At 36.3% G+C, this 13,199-nt stretch overlaps 1 protein-coding gene across 6 annotated transcripts in view; it reads left to right on the plus strand.

Annotated features, from left to right (window-relative positions):
* Positions 1-13,199, plus strand: part of grid2 (glutamate receptor, ionotropic, delta 2) — a 591,201-nt gene that overhangs the window by 108,263 nt on the left and 469,739 nt on the right. The window lies entirely within an intron of this gene.

Consider the following 13,199-nt stretch of genomic DNA (forward strand, 5'->3'; position numbering starts at 1 on the left):
TAAATGAATAAAATTATTGATGAATATGCAAACATTTTTGAAGAAAAAAAAATAGCAGCAGTTGTGTTAACTTTTTTTTTACTGTGTGGGCAGATAAAGCAGTGATGATATGGAGCATGTTGGTCAAACAGAGTAAAAGAGCAGTAGAAAAAAAAAATATTATGAACATAATTGCGTAACCATGTGTGCCTCTGCAAAAGTATAAACGATTCTCAGTGGTTAATAATAGCTGTCCTGTCACTGCTGGCTTTCCTAGTTTATAGAGGCTTATTCATGAAGTAAACATACACTCCAGTATCTTGTTTGTTTGTGCATGCATGCCCGTTTGCATTCGTGTTTTTTTTTTTTCCTGTTGCCTTTTTGTATTGGTAATTTTGTCAGTTTTGCAAGTATTTATGTTCGGAGTTCTCAGGGTCTTTGTAAAGAGGGGAACTGCAAAACAATGAGCTTCAGTGGATAAGAATGGGGAGGGTGAAAGAGCATTGGCAGCCAAACTGTTGTAAGCACATCTGGAAATTCAGTTATAGATTCAGAGGGCAGGGTAAATGAAATGAAACATATTTATTTTTCAGCTCAGTGTTTTGTTTTTTTCCAATAATCCCCTTGTTCTGTCACCTGTTCAGGGTCAAAGAGGGAATCCATCAGGTGTTTGGGAAGATAAACGTCTACATTTTTTTGAGTAATTTTGTGTTATCTAATATACTTCATTTGTCTTCCTAAAGGCAAGAAAAGAAAAAAGACAAAAAATGTTGGAGGGTTTAAAGGTTTAGAACTTGTGACTATTAGAGAAAAGAACAGATGAAATACTGTATAGCAGAAATTTAAAGACTTGCAGATAATTATACACACATGCTGAGGTTTTAGGGAAGGAAAAGAGAATCACAAAAGATCCATCTTTTTCTGAAATATGACATTCGTGATGAATACATATGAAGCTTTTTATCAGTGCTTTGGGGAAAGCCCCCCCAAATGTTTGGCAGTTAACTGGAGAGTCTGCTTAGAAGCTTGATGTTCTCAAGGAACTGTCTTTTTGCCTGATAAGCTGAGGGTTGCAGAGTTCAGTTTCTATATTTGATATGATTATGCTTCAAACAAAATATAACTCCTAGGTTTTACCTGCTACTCCTTTTCTTCACTTGGCATCTTCCACTTCGATCATCTTCAATCTTCGATCAAGCGTTTCCAGTGGTATTTTAAATATGATTATGCTATTTCCAGGACATCGTTTCTGAGTTGTGGGCAGGACCATTTATTGGAAGCACCTCCCTTTCCCCTCTTATTTGATTTGTTTAATCAAATCAAATCAAATCATCCATCTGTTTACCCGCTCTCCCTCTAGCTTTTGACCCCTTACAACCCTAATAAAACATTAGCGATGAAACCAAAATGGCGAGCAATATTGGAACTATCCAGCCGCACAGTTTTGAGCCAGATGCCAGCTGGAATGAGAAAAACGAAGACGTACATGGATATAATTGTCCACAAGTGTCAGAAGTCAGAGCTCTGTTTCCCCCTCTTGTCACCAGCAGAGCCATCTCCAGAGTTCAAACCACACTACATCTCCCAGCAACCCCAGCACATTGTTCCTGAATGCTGCACACCTGACTCTTATTCACCCAATCAATCACAGCATACTTAAACACTGCACTGGGCCTTACTCAGTGCGAAGTATTGTTTGTGCCACTCTGCCTTCATTACCAAGCGTTATATCTGGATCTGTTCTTCTCTTTCCTACCCTGCTTCTAACGTTTACCTGCCACCTGCCCTGACTCACGCCTGGATCCTGATTACTCTAGTTGTTTCTTTGATGTTCTCATGCTCGTCATCAAACCCTGCCTGCCTGACCCTGATTTAGCTTTGTGGACTTTTAGCGTTCTCAGTTAAAAGTGCCCCTCATTTCTTAATATTCCAGCAGTTTCCCCTTAAACCTGTTCTTTTTTTCAGCAGAGATGTTTGGCACCACCAGACATAAAGCTATCAGTCACATCTATTGATCAATTTATGTTAGCTGGAGCTGATATAAAGAGTACATAGTCATTTGGTATAAATGCTGAAAGCAAAGAGGATGAATTAAAAAAAAACAGGTTTGCTTACAGTAAAACAAATCTACCAAATTTCTCACAAAAACAAAGCAAAAAAAGAAAATCTTTTGTTGGTCTCAAAACTGTTGGCAGCTGACATCTGTTTCTGTCCCATTGTCCAGTGCAAGACTATTTTTATACCAGAATGATTTGAGTTTGTTCATCTTACATGTAAAGGCCACAATGTGCATGAGGTTTAGGACACAGGTCACTAGAATACATTGTGCCATTTTAGTTGCACTTCTATTTCTGTGCTTTTTATCAAACCAGTGTCTTAGATTTTGACAGTAATTGGTTGCTTATTTTATGGACTGATATTGTCCACCCCCCAAAAAAAAGCATTTGTCATTACTGGGCTACACGGTGGGGTGGTGGTTAAGTACTATTGTCTCACGGCAAGAACACCCTGGTTCAAATCCCACTTTAAAACCTCTGGCTACTACCTCTGACACTCCAAGAACTATATTTTATTGGTATTTTAGAAAATACAGTTTGGAACAGTGTTATAAATCTCAAGATATCTAATTTGCGCATATATATCTTGGTTAGATGTGCTAATTTTATATTTTTCCTTTAATCACTTTAATATCTTGATACTATTATTTTTTTTATAATATACATGATTTTTATGTATATTTTTTGTATAATAATTAAGTAATTCATCTTTGTCATGTGCTTTATTGATACCTAAGGATTCTTAATTCTGTCTGATAAAAGTTATGAACTGGATAATGATAAATCATGTAATAAAATGGTTACGGTAGAACAGGGGTGGGATAGTATAAGTTTGCTTCCTTCCACTCCCTTTCAAGTAATATTTAATTTTGAATTTTAATGAATTTTAAATATTTACCCTGAACTATTGACTTCTCCATTTTTATCAAAAGGAAAAAGGAAAGAAAATATAGACAAACTGCTCTTTTTCAGGGAAGTTTAAGTATTCTTTTTTTTCAAAACCCAGTCAAGGCCTTCAACATAGGCACAGCTTTACTGGTACCAAAGGTCACATTGGACATTAGACTGAACAAGCAGCAGAAGAGAAAGATGATACGGATGAGGATGAGTTGAGTGATCCCAAGGGAGGTGGAGATATGAAGAGAAGGATGCAACAAGGGTGGAATGGGTAATGGAGTTGCAAAAATGAAGTGAGGTAGAGATAAATGAGGAAAGACAGGGAACATTGGTAGAAAAGGAATGGGAGCATGGCAAATACATGATTGAAAGCTAGAGGGCAATGAACAGGTGAATCTCAGCTATAAAGCAGATCAGAGAATGATATAAGGTGGCTTTCCTAAAGGGAAGATATGAAGATAGTGCATCAAGTCAAAGGTTAAAAAATGGGGTTCAGCATTTGGAAGGAATAAAATAGGGCTCAATAGTTATGTTTCACAGTTTAGTCTGCTTGTTGTCAAAATAAAAAATAGAAAGCTATGTGGCTGTTACGTGAATACTAGTACATGGAAGATCCCACTTGGGTCCTTTAGAAGGCAAACTGCTAACATCGTAATTATCATTTACTTTTATTGAGGCTAATGCCTAGATATAGTCTAACATCTGGCTCTCTGCCACTGCTATTTAGAGAATGCCAAGCAGCCCTTGCCAGATGACTGCTGAGTCAGTGGTTGTTGCAAGTATGCTGAACCTGGCTACTATCTGTCAAAAGATGGTACGAAGAGTTCTGACACATGGACAAAAACTGTGCTGTCAGTTGTGTTGGTCTCCCATTCTTTAGTGCACAAAAATGAAGTTTTTAAAATGTAGGTAAACTGGTAATTGTTACATCATGTTCAACTAGCTCGCTAATACAAGGGACAGAAGACAAATCACTTGCTAATTTGAAGTACAGTCAAACAGGAAAGAAGCCGCATATGTTTATGCTAATCAGAAAATAATAATAGATATACTGGAACAATTCTTGCAGTAAGGAGATAGAAATCAGTAAAAGCACAAGAGAGTTGCATGAACTTAAGTATAGTTATCAGTGACAGAATGGTTGAGAGTCACTAATTTATAAATGTGCTGGCGTCTTTAATGATGGAGTGAGAGGAAAAAAGCGCATCATGAAGAAAATATAGGGCCATAATTACATTTTTTCTAACAATTTTTAATTTTTTAAATCTATTATTGCATCAATATAAAACTGTAATACTAGTCCCTTGAAACTATATGCGCTGTAATGGTATGTACGCACCATGTATGTGTCGCCCATTCAATATTGTGCTGAAAACGGGTTCTTGTACACAGTTTTAGCACATAGTTTTTACTTTAGACTATTGCTACCTGACACTATTGCATGTACTTGTAGTTGGAAGAGGCTTGACGCTAAATGTCGAAGCAGTGCAAATCTCACGAATCCTGCTCCAGGCTTTTTCTTTCCTAACTCTACTCCAATGTATGAAACACTTGGTGTCGAAGAATTCCGGTCGTGCACAAACCGCAATTATTACTTTCTCCTTCATGATCAATTTTGATACGTCACTACCAAATCCAAATCCCTGATTGGTCAAAGTACAACTGGTTTAAATTTCAATGCTAGTTCGATGGCTGCAGGTTTTGTAAAACAGACAAAAAAACTTGGGTACCAAAACATGAGCATGAGATTTTTGTGGAATGAAACAGTAATTGCACATATACACACATTTGAATAGACATTTCAAATTGGAAGTGGTTGCTTTAATGGCTGGTTTAAGTTTAGCATCAGGGTTTGGCAGGTTTGCCATGCAACTTAGCTACCACTATCGGTAATGACAAATAAATGGCTTTTTGGCTAAGCCAAAATATTAAATATGCTAGATATTTTGAAGAGTTTGGTACAGTTTTCACATATTTCTACACACCTGCTGTATAATGATCACACATTTTTGCACACACACTTCCTCTTTTGTAACAGCTATTCCTATCAGACCATTATAATGACATTAATTTTGTTTTATGCAGCCCAACCTAAACCCCAACTTCAACTATCAGCAGTTGATACGTAAATCTAACCGTAATGTTCTTACATAAAAAAAAAAAATATTTAAACCTAATGAGGTGCATAAAAATTGTAGTACTCCACATTATGACGTGACAAATGTCACCATAAATCTCACGGTCACCATAAAGTTGGTATTTAAGGCAAAACTGGTCCTAATGAGGCCATGAATACAAGTACACTGATCCACACCTACATTTTTTGTCAGTTCATATTAACATTTCATATTGACTCTGCTTAAATGAGTTATTTGCTCCCGTCCTCATTTTTTCCCTCTTGCATATACACCTACACAGGGTTCACATTAGTTCAATACTGTCTGTCCAGGTGTCTGAACGCGCTGCTTTCCAGTCCTCATATCAGTGCTATGGACAAAAAAAAAAACCTGCTTGGGTGTTTTCACTATGTGTGTGTGCCATTTAGACACTTGATGAGATCCTCCGCCGTTCATAACCATCATCGCTCAGCACTCCCACCACCTTGCTTCCATCATCACATTGAGACAATAACACCGATGTTTGGCCTTGTCTCAAATAAGCAATACATCTAAACATGTGTGAGTTTCCCTATAGTCATTATCCTTGTCAGTGTGTCACCGTTCCTGTCAGATTAGCGCCATCAACTGTAGCTCAACCTACAGGTGTGTGACTTTGTTCGAGAACGAAATGGATACTACCAAGTATTTTCGACATCCTAAGAGCCCTTAAAAGCAATCTTTGTGAAGTAGCATAAAGAAAAAGCTTGATTTAACAGACAAAAAAAAAAAGATCAGTTTAACAATAGAAAAAGCCTGTAAATCAGAGGGATAAGGATGTTATAGAGTTCTATTTACCAAAAATCCAAACAGATGGTAACTTCTGAACAGCCAGTGACCTTAATGACCAATACCGAAAACTGCTGGAGCTGTTCAGCATTCAAGAATCATTTGCTATGACTACTTCTTTCCAAGCTGCCCCAATTCCCAGCAGCTGGGTAGCTCAGTTGGTAAGGTAAAGGGCTACAACGCAGGAATCCGGTTCAATTCCCAGAGGGCAATAAACAATGGTATTGGGGGCAATTACCATATCAATGACGAGCAAATTCACATCACTCAGTGGGGGTTCTTGGGCAAGACCCTTAACGCTACTGCCTCCCGGGCGCGGTTAGTCTGCAGCTCACCGCTCCCTCAGGGGATGGGTCAAATGCGGAGAACAAATTTCGCACACCTAGGTGTGTGACGGAAAGTAGCGCTTTCTTCTTCATTATTCTTTAATTAAATTATATTTATTTAAAGCAGGGCCATTTACCATATTTTAGTAATAATTTCTTAAACATAGCTGTGATATTTTTTACTGATATAAAGTTAAAGTTAACCACTGGATCTTTGGGTGTGGAAGATTTTAAATGTACTTTTATGCATTATTACTTTACGCTGTCTACTAGTCTTTTATGTGTTCAGCATGTGTTTTTGTGCACAATTCCCCATATTATATACATAATACATACATTTAATTTCATAAAGCATTTTAAATGTTTCTGGGAATATGTACTCTTAAAGGGCCTATATCATGCTTTTCTTAAGCCTTTCAGAGTAAACTATATCCATATATATGATAATATATTATCTTTGGCACACAAAGTGAATATTTTTAAATAAAATATTAATTATTTTTGCAGCTCAACTTTCTACTCAGAAGTAAGTCGACTTAATAGCTGAGGCGCCATCTTTCGCTCCTTGTGGGTGCCGCCCATTTTATGACGCCAACCTAGAGTCGGCCTCTGCAGGGTGTCTGCACCTCACCAACAAAAACAAACAACGTTGTAACTTTTTTAAAGATTGATGTGCGTATAAAATGTAAGCGTTTTGCCGATCACTGCTAGCTGCATGGAGAAAGTGGGTGTGTGTGTTAGCCTGGGGTAGGGTGCTGGCAGTGCAGACTCTTTCTGGAAGGGGCTGTTCCTCACTCATATCATTTGTATGAACGTGAACACAGTTGTTTTTTGGATTGGGAGGGCCTGGTGCTCAGATGAATACTTAGAAATCTGTGAATGGATTAAAATACCGCTTTTTTTTTTTTTGTGAGCAATGAATATTATAATACACTTAAAAGCTTAAAACATTATTTTGTATGAGCTTTAAATAAGTGTTGATATAAATATATCTAATGTTTAAAAGTAAATTCATTGGAGGATTTTTCATGTGTCCCTCTTTATATTAATTTAAATCAAGCTTTATAAACAAGTACTGTCATTGACATAAAAGTGAAGATCTCTATAATGCTACATGAACTATGCTGCTCAAACCTTTCTGAGATTTTTATTTTATATAAGTATCGTAAGGAAACTAAATGAGTCTGTGCTAACAGATGAACCCAAAATAAGAAACTCTTTAAACCATGACTACAGAATTACACTGGTGCACTGTTTTAGTATCCCAAAAGGACTTGACTTATGAATATATTCTAGTGGTCACTGGATCTAAGGCACATAAAGGGTAATAAAGCCAGACAGAATAGGAAGACATAAAAAAAGCCTTATGAAAACCCACCTGACTACAAATTTACTCGTTACAAGACTTTCATCTTTAATGTATTTCCTTTTTTTATTTTATGTTTTCTTTGTATGGCTGTTTTGTTTCTAGACACTTTGATCTTCTGCATTTATATTAAATATCAAAGACGGCAGGGAATGTATGGCTTGAGAAATGAAAGAGCCTTTTAATCCTGACCACTTTAAATTTTAAAAATCTTATTCAGACACACTGTGGGTAATGGTGAAGCACCGGCTTTCCCTAAGAACTATGGGACGTCTGAATAGGTCATTTCATGGCCAAAATGAGCATTGATCATTATTGTGTTGATAAAGTTACTTAAATGAAAAGGTAAGCAGTTACTCACATTTTGCCTCTGTGCATGTATGGTGAGGCAAAACATGTGCGTGCATAAATGTTTGTGCATATATGTTTGTATGTGTGTTCGGTGCCTAGGAGGCATCTGAATGAAGCAAAGCTCAACTTTTATAATTCCAATTTAGTATGTATTTTGCTGTCTGCTTTTGGACTCTTTTACACACTGACTGCAGGAATGCTTTTCCAAAAAGAAACAGATTTTAAAAAGCCAGTACGTTTTTCTCAGTGTTCCCCTTACGCCATCACATTTGTATTTAACACTTTATCACCGGAGACATCATCTGTGACAATATTGTGCTACACTTTATGTTTTGGAGGTGTTGCATATCAAAGCAAAGGAGATATGAATAGCCACCTTTCTCCGTGACAGAATTGGCTGATTTGTATGGTTAATTAAGGAAGCACTTTATTACCTATAAGTGGATGCTTTTCTCTGAATCTGCTGGAGCTAAAGCTCTGGTGTAAAAACGTTAAAATTTATGACATAAACCTAAAATGTTTGCTGCTTCTAGACCACGGTTGGGCAAAGGCTTTGACTCATGGGCCACAAAGGGTTATACAATTTTACAGATGGGCTGGATTAGGAGCAGTTGTGTGTCGTGTTCTAGTAATCCACCTCATTTGAGAAAAAAGTAACATGGAAGAAAATAAGCTCTAATTTTGATTAAAAATAAATATTTTAAAACAGAACTTTTTTCTTTCCCAAAATTCATTTCTTCTCATATACGTGCCAAGGCCACCAATGGGTCCCTCAAAGAAAAGCTCAAACTTAAAAAAATGTTGCATTCATGTGGAGTTGGAATGATCGGAAAAAAATGACTATCACGAAAAACACGTCAGAAAAACAACAAATCTTCCAACACCAGATAATGTAGAATAGCTTTCTGCACCTAACCACTGCTCAATGTATTTGTATGCGACATTTATGGGGAGAAAGCAGAACTACAGGAAACATAAAACATTAATAAGGATTATTAATATAATCCTTATTAATGGATTGTTTTGGTGGGTCAGTTAAAATAGTTTAACGGGCCATGGGTAGTTTGCCCACCCCTGTTTCATCCAATATTTATCCAAAAAAAAAAAGAAATAAACTATAAACATAATAAGTTGGGCTACTTCATGTAGCCCAACTTTGTTGCTCCACTCATTAATATCTTTACTAATTAGCTTTCTTTTTTTACTGCTATTTTAAGTGTCACTTTACAATAAGCAAGAGATTTTGATTTTAGAAGATAGGCAGCAGCAAAAGGTAGAGTGTGGTAGTAGAAAACATTAAAGAGGCTTTGAGGATATTTTACCGAAACTGTTTTACACATCATGTTTCAAGCAATATCTAATATCAACTTGTGGCTGTTTGTGCTCACTAGACCCAGATAAATGCTGTTGACCGGATATTTCCAAAGGTATTGATAAATAAATACAAAGGACTCGACTATATACAAAGAAAGCGATGCACAGCCCAGTGCAGCTTTTAATATATGTCTGGGAGCTTGTTGCTATGGTAACGTCATAGTGGAAGCCTAGATTAAAGGAGACATTTATAGTCTGTCTTTCTGGTCTGTAAAAAAAGAAAATAAACAAAAACATGTTTTTTTTTTCATTTTAAATTATTCTTTGTTCAGTTTTTTTACACTTCTATTAAGTTTGACTTGTGAAATAAAAAAAAGTATTAGTTGTCACTGAACTTAAAACTTATGAAAACATAAAAGAAACAAATTAATGAAATATTCATTTTCCAATTTAAATAGTCTCAGCTGATGGTTTTTTGTGTACTCAGAATGCACCATACTGTCCTTCCTTTTTTCATGTTGAGTTATGAATGTTCCCAAATCCCTCTTCAGCATTGTCATCCTCAAACAATTTGGAAACTAATGTATTATTTAGCTCTAATGGAATAGTTAATGTCTTTGTGTTTAACTCTATAGCTTTGTTCAAGGCCTTTTGTTTCACCTCATTTATACTTTATGATTCACAAAAATAAGCAAGGCTTGATAATTTAGAAAGAATTCACCCGCTTTTAATAGAGATAACCCAGTTGTTGAAAGATATGTGACTCACGATGAGCAGCTTGTTAGTATTTTTTTGACACTTAGAAAAAAGTTTCTGCTTTTATAGGTAGATCTTTGCCTTTTGTTCTTTCAATTAGTTTAATTTAAACAAAGTTGAATGTAAAATTATTTTTAATCCTATCCTGGTTGATGCTAGCCTGATGTTAGTCTATTTCACTAAAGCAATACAATATTAACTATTTTCTAAAAGCCTACAAAGGGTAAAATGTCTTCTTTTTTAAAGAAAGATGATCAAGCTAATTTATTTTGCTAAAAGAGCAAATGCGGATGTACAAACCTGTACTTTTCTGCATCTTCTAGGTTTTAATCTTGGAATATGATTTTTAAGAAAGAGATAAAAAGTTGAACTTCATGGTAAAAGCCGCGTCGCACAGCCACTATTTACAATTTGTGGATTTTCTACATATGAAATTTTGGCCTTTTGTAACACTTACCTGAAATACATACCGTATTTTCCGGACTATAAGTCACCCTTTTTTTCATAGTTTGGCAAGGGGTGCGACTTATACTCCGCAGCGACTTATATTAGAAATAAATTGAAATAAATACATTGTTAACCCTCCTGTTATTTTCATTTGTGAGGAACAGAGATGATGTTCCTGGCTAAATTTGATGTATGAGGTATGTTAAGTGTTAAGAGTATGTTAAGTGACTCAGAGAATCAGCAAACTTTTTTTACAGTAAGATCTTGAAGGCTAACAACATAATATTCTATTTTCCAATGATTTCATAGATTCAGAAATGCAATAAAAATGACAACTGTTTCTACAAATACAAGATTGAAAACAGAGTATTAGTTGGCCAATGATGCTTCATGAAAAGAATAAATAAATAGGTATGAGAAAGAATTACTGTGAAATTATGAGATAAACAGTCTGCTATGATTGTGTCATATGAGGTTGTGAAAGTTATTAGTTCTTGGTCTCAGATTTTGTCAAATAAATTTTCCGTCAAAATGCGACTTATAGTCCAGTGCGACTTATCTGTGTTTTTTTCTACTTCATAATGCATTTTTGGGCTGGTGCGACTTATACTCCGGAGCGACTTAAAGTCCGGAAAATACGGTAATTCATAAGCGTTGCTTAATTCGCCAATGTGCACAAATGTCCATTGAACGTTTCGGCCAACGGGTCTTTACGTGACTTTGGCCATTCACAACTTTTGGTCAGTTCATAATTCCGCATTTAATGCATATTTTATGTAGTTTTTATGCAATTTTTACACAAATTTTACACAACCGTGTGAGATTTTTGCCAGATGCATACACAATTTTGTGGCATTTTTACAACTGTTCTATTTATATCCACGTATGTGTAACAGGCTTTTTACGCATGTATCATCAATATCTGTCTTTCATATTGCGTATACGGCACACATATCATTATTTGGACTTGACGCACAAATCCCTAATAAATTGCATGTACAGAGCGAAATATACATGCACGATTCATTCTCAGGTATCTTGTGATGGATATATATAAATCGGCCAATCTTTCAACCTTCCAGTAGTCTATACTGAGTGGGGGTCTCCTGCTCCCCCCGTACTGCTCGTCCGGGCGCGGGGTCAGGTCTCTCGCAGGGCGGTGTCCGGTGCTGCGCTGCAACTGGCGGTTGACTTGGAACTGGTTGACTTGGAACTGGTGCAGACCAGAGGAATCTGACCGTTTACTAAAAAAAGGCATTGTGAGGGTTTGTGGTGGGTGCTGACCATGGTGCTGACGTGATGTGATTTCTGCTCAGTGCTCATGTCAAAGTGAAGAACTTCAATGAACAGCTGCTGTACATGTTCTTTGCATGGTTTATTCATATTTCTTTTGTCATTTTAACGCGGTTCATTTGTGCTACATCTGTGAAAATTTCACTTAAAGAACCATAAATGTTTTCACTTTTTTCCACATATATTTACATATGACCAATTTTCATGGGTGCAATATGCGCAAACTCTACTTAGCGGCTGTGTGACATGGCCTTAAAGTAATACAACCTTGACTCCTACTTTATAAATAACTTATTTCATTAAGCTACATTTTCATTTTTTTTAATCTAAAACAATGTTATTTTGGTTCAAAAACTTCTGCCATTGATGATTTTTGTTTTCCTACCAAATTTTGACCTTTCAGTGATCCGCTTAGAAGCTTTTTTTTCTTCTTTTTTTTTTTACCTCTGACAAAGATTAAAATCGTCTTTTCATAACTAAGGGATAATTCATCTGTTATGGTTGTGTAAGGAACGAGAAGCTGGATCATACCAATTATATATTGAAAGTTTACGCATTTTTAATCACGTCAGTATTTTCCATTTGAAGCTTCTACCTGTTTGATTATTTCTCTCCGGCAGTGACTGTTTCCTTTGTTTTTCAGTTTGACTTTATCTAGAGTGCTGCTCTTTGCACCATGAAGATGACACATATGCCTCAGTAAATTTGCCTTCTAAAGTATTCACATCATCCTATACAAAACTAATTACAGTCCTCTAAGTGTGGAAAAGAACAGCCCTCCGCCAGTGTAACTGGCTTATTAAAGGAATTGGCAACCTGTAACATAAACACATGCGCAAGTGCACATCATGCTATATGAGGCTTATTTTCTGGTCAGTGCTTTAGTGCACCGCCTTGCACAATTAGTAGCTTAATGGATTTCGGGGGCTAAACTGGGTCGAAATGAAAGGTAAGAGGAAAGAAAAAAACACAGCTAGAGCATGGTTAATTGAGTGCAGCAGTGTAAGGAAATACCAAATCTCTGTCAAAGAGTCGATAGTGTTTGTTGCCACCTTATTTTTGTTCCACAATTGCTGACAGATTGACATTTAATTGTACGACCAATTTAGCATTGACCACTAGGAACTTTATCTGGCATTACAGCTACTGGCACAAAAGGCTTCTTCTCCCGTTTCCTCTTTTTTCAAACGGCCTTTTTGGCAAAGTGAGGTTGACCTACTTGGACTGTGAACTTCAATGGACAATCTTTACAGCTCATTTCTCACTGGAACTTAATGCTGGTGAAATTGAGTGCACGTTTGGGGGGGGTCAAAATGCACATTTTCTTTTCGTATTCGCATAAATTGAATTGTTTGAAATGTCACATTTAGAGAACCATTTTTTTTGCCCTTTTTCATAATGATACTGCTGACTTTTTTCTCTAACGTTCTCAGCACTTATTGTGAAGGTCTTTGATTTCAATGTCTCC

The sequence above is a fragment of the Oryzias latipes genome, chromosome 9 (genome assembly GCF_053564925.1).
Source record: "Oryzias latipes strain Hd-rR chromosome 9, Olatipes_Hd-rR_3.1".
In the NCBI taxonomy this organism is placed as follows: Eukaryota; Metazoa; Chordata; class Actinopteri; order Beloniformes; family Adrianichthyidae; genus Oryzias; species Oryzias latipes.